Source organism: Bison bison, unplaced genomic scaffold (assembly GCF_000754665.1).
Source record: "Bison bison bison isolate TAMUID 2011002044 unplaced genomic scaffold, Bison_UMD1.0 scf7180017864143, whole genome shotgun sequence".
NCBI lineage: Eukaryota > Metazoa > Chordata > Mammalia > Artiodactyla > Bovidae > Bison > Bison bison.
The window spans coordinates 8,288,206-8,292,797 of NW_011494715.1; positions in this window are offsets into that span (position 1 = coordinate 8,288,206).

The window sequence follows — 4,592 nt, forward strand, 5'->3', positions numbered from 1 at the left end:
CGTTTTAGCTAAGTTATTAATGAATGTCAATTATTGCACTTTTCCAAAAGGAAACACTGAGTCATTCATGAAATGATCTAAGATTTCGAAACTTGCTTACAGCATTTTTTTCTCTCCTTTCCTACCTTGCCAAAAGCAGACTCAGAAAAGCCAACCAGTAACCATGGCCTACATCCAAGGAGCCAACACCAAATTAGCACAACACTGCTGTAATTTCACAAAGGCTCCTGCTGCCCCCAAGGGTTACTGCCCCACCAGAACGGCCTCTGCAGCCCGCCCAGGTCCAGGCTGGAGGGGCTCTGGCTCCCTCCGCTGCCCTGGAGGGCCTGAGATTAACTCATTCTGGCACAGTCATTATTTGGCCATAGCCTGGCCTGCCTCCAAGTTTCGTGTGGAGCAGCAGATGGGCGTGGGCCTGCAGATAGGCAGGCCCGTGTTCCTAGGAGGCATTACATATTTATGGCCGGAGCCCTACAGAATTTGGCCAGAGATGGGGTACAGATGAGAATGTGTTTGGCGAGGAAATACTGCCTTCTTGATCCATTTATCAAGAGCGCTTCAGCTTAGGCCATTAAATGGTATCCAAAAACAGTCAACAAATGTTCAGTCAGGAATAAACTGTGAGTGAGGTGGTTTTAACCTCGGGACAGCTGAGGAAGCATATTTCTAGATACTTATTTTTAAAAACATGACTTTAGATAAATGTGCACAGAATTAAACCACCAGAATTTCTGAACAGGCCCTGGGGAGCCAACTCATTTCATCTTTACAAACAACTGGAAGTCCATGTAGGTAAATAGTGTAGACAAGGAAATAATGCTTTGATCCAAACAATACAAAGCAGCTTGGAATTGTGCCTTCTTAACAGTCTGCTTGCATTGTACTACTGAAGGGATTTTTCAGATACATTATCTTAATATGACTCTGCAAGGGAGAAAAAGGAAGTGTATGGTCCCATTTCACAGATTAGGAAACAGGGCCTCAGAGAGACTTTGACCTTTCTAAGGTCACCAAGTTAGTTAATTGCAGAGCTCAAACTCAAATCCAGGACTTCTGGCAAAGAGAACTGGCCTCCTCTGACACACCCTGTCCCTTGTAACTTGGCTCTGCACGTCCAGTTCTGTACAGACAGAGTCTATCAGCTCCTGTGCCCACTGCTGTTACATTAAACCTATGCTTTTCAACTCCTAGGATTCCTAAGGAATTTTCTTGTTTCTGCTCCCTGCCTTGAAGATTCTGCTCCCATTTCACAATGAGGAGGATGCACCTATTTGAAAAGGAAGTGGTCTCCCATTCTGGCATTTGTGTAGAATAGCTTCCTCTTTTTCTCCCTAAATTTATTTTGGTCTTATTTTACCCCCACACCTAAAAAAAAAAAAATCCCACATACGAGGGATCTTTTAAAAAAATCCTTTCTCCTCCACAAAGATGTTATTAATAATCACCAGTGATTTTTAATTTCCTCTCTGTATGGGTGTTTATTTGTCACATTTTTTAAAACAGTGATCACTTTTTTGGTTATTTAGAGAAAAATCATTTTTAAAAAATATCTTATCATTTTTGTGTAACTCACATGGTGTAATTCACACAATGGATGTTTACGGCTAACACCAGGAGAAAAAGGAGTTCAGAGCTTCGTGACAAACCATTAAACAGCTGTTTGGGTTTCACTTAGAATATGCCCGGTGAGCACTGGCTAGAAATTGATGATCAGGGGGCAACCTTTCTCAAGTGATTTTTGTAAAATACCTAGGAGACCTTGAACATTCTGTTTTACGATCCCGGGGAGGGTGGAGGGTGGTGTTCGTGAGGAATATTACTTTATTACTCAGCTAAAAGTCCCTGTGGCTCTAAAAGTCCCTCCTTCCTGATGCCACAGGCTGGAAGAAGTCCGTTTTCTCTTCTTTACTGTCTTCTGTGAAGGATCCCATTTTCAAAATACATAAAAGAAAACTTTGTTCTTGTAGCTGATGCCCCTCCCCCCGTGGGTACAGATCGCTCCCTCCTGAATACACTCTTATTTGCTAAGCTGTAGCCTTTGGGCGATTGGAGAAGGAAACGGCAACCCACTCCAGTGTTCTTGCCTGGAGAATCCCAGGGACGGGGGAGCCTGGTGGGCTGCCGTCTATGGGGTCACACAGAATCGGACACGACTGAAGCGACTTAGCAGTAGCAGCAGCAGCAGCCTTTGGGTGGGGAGGGGATCATCACCAACTCACACCCCATTAACGCAAACAGTTTGATACAGCTCACCCCCACGTCTGAAAGTGCTGTTCTGAGCATTCTATGTCTGGGCTTTGTGGAGCCTTCCTACTGCCCTATGTGGGGCAGTACCATCTTGTAGAGGAGGGAAGAGGCACAGAAAGGTCAGTTCACAGACGCCCTAGATCACACAGCCAGGTGCCAGGCTCAGAACCATTACCCCTAGCTGCCTTCAGGCGTTAAAGCAGCCTGCAGACCTTCAATGAAGTTAGCTTGTTGACCTTTGTCCCAGAGACAGATTTTTTTTTCCCTGAAGTCAAAGGAGTGTAGGTGAAAGGTGGGGAAATCTTACTCCAGAGTCTGGGATTCAGTCGAGCGCTTCGACCCACTGAGAAGAGCAGGGCTATGGCGTGGATGTGCAGCAACACTTTATTTCTACCCATTCATATCCCCTTTAAACGCTTGAGTCAATCATTTTGTTGCAACATCAGTCAGTTGTGGTTCCCTAGCAAAGTCAGATTGGCTAGCAAATAAGACCTGTCTTTCTAGGGAGCACGAGATACCTTAGCTTTGACCAAGCAGATGCATTTAAATTCACTTTAAATGCTTATGAAGCAAACTGTCGAATGTTAAAACATAGAGGATTTTATTCACTAGCTGAAGAACTCAGAGTTAACTATCTTAAAAAAGAAAACAAGCAATCAACAAGCAAACTAGAAAGAAACCAGAAGGAAACAAACACGACCAAGCAAACAGCAAATTCAATCTTGCCGAAATGCTTGAGAAAATACAGAAGTTGTTTAATTATGTTCTCCAGTTACTCAGCTGTCCACAAATAAAAGCTTTGTTTCAGATTTTATATATTCTAAATACACACTAGAATATATTTATATGTATATAAATAAGTATTTCTTATACATTTTTAAATGTACAGGAAATATTTTCCAGTCTTTAAACATGTGTAGTACAGGAAATACGACATCTTTTATGAAACAAGTTTGGATATCAATAAAATAAACCACAGTAGAAAGAAAGAATTGTGGATAATCCCTAATTCTTCAGTAATTCTTCAATACTTTCATTCTGAATTGACTAATCATTCATGATGAAATAGAGGTGTCTTAACTTTTACCTACATGGACTTCACAGCATTCCCTGGAAACTTCTTTTTTTGGACCAGATTCCTAATATGAGTTCTGTTCTCATGATTTATCTCTTCCTCCTTCTAAAGGGGAAGTGAAAAAAAAAAAGGTCTCCATTTTTACACACACACACACACACTTTAAGTGCAGAACCCTCTTTATGGATATTGCAGTGCAATTTTAACAACAGGAAGAAATGCTATCTCAGGGACTCAATTGAAATATACAGAATTTATACGGGTCATTAAAACTTATTATTATCAAGTTGCTAACCATTAAAGAACACACACAAAGGCTATGACAAGTGTAACTGAATTAATCTGTGGTTAATGAAAAGACCTGAAGATTCTCATCCTAAAGTGAACTCAATGTAAATCCCACAGAGAAAGCTGAAATGATTTTATTGCATGAAAGAGCTCAGTGAAGTTTTACATTTATTCACATGAGACAGTTACACTGCTAAAGCCAAACACTGTGAACGCAAAAGGCTGTGTCAATCCCTTCTCTGTGGAGAAGGAGCCTTCTTTCTCTCTACCATACGCAGGATGTTTCTCATTCACCCAAACCGCAAGTAAAAGAAAATACAGTAAGCACGTTCAGCCAAGTGAATCACCTGTGTGAAATCCACGGATTTCCTATGTCTCTGGCATCACAGACCTCAAGCTCAAATAGATAAAGGAGACGTTTACGGGACTTCTGTGGAGGTCCAGTGGCTAACACGCCACACTCTCAGTGCAGGGAGACTGAGATGGCACACGACGAGGCCAAAAAGGAAAGAGGAGAGAGACTGATGAAATGACGATCTGTAATCTGGGCAAAATCATGAAGTGTGCGATGGGTCAAATTTTCACACCCCTGGACTACCATTCGCTAGGTCATCTACTGTAGACCCATTCTGCCAGGCCGTGTTTTAGGGGAAGGAGGTACACTGATAGATCAGGCTCACGGGTCCTTGAAAACAGAGGTACCTTCCTACAACCAAGGCAAAATGGGAGCCTCGTGAAATATGTCCAGGTACATTTTTTTCCCTCAGTCATTGAACATTTATGGAACACCTACTATGTACTGGGACCTGTGCTGGTACACAGCTGCACACACACAAAAGGGTCCCAACTGGATTCAAAACTTTAGCCAGGCTGACAGACCTAAGGGCTCCTCCGGTGGCTCAGAGGGTAACGACTCTGCCTGCAATGCGCAAGACCTGGGTTCGATCCCTGGGTCGGGAAGGTCCCCTGGAGAAGCGCATGG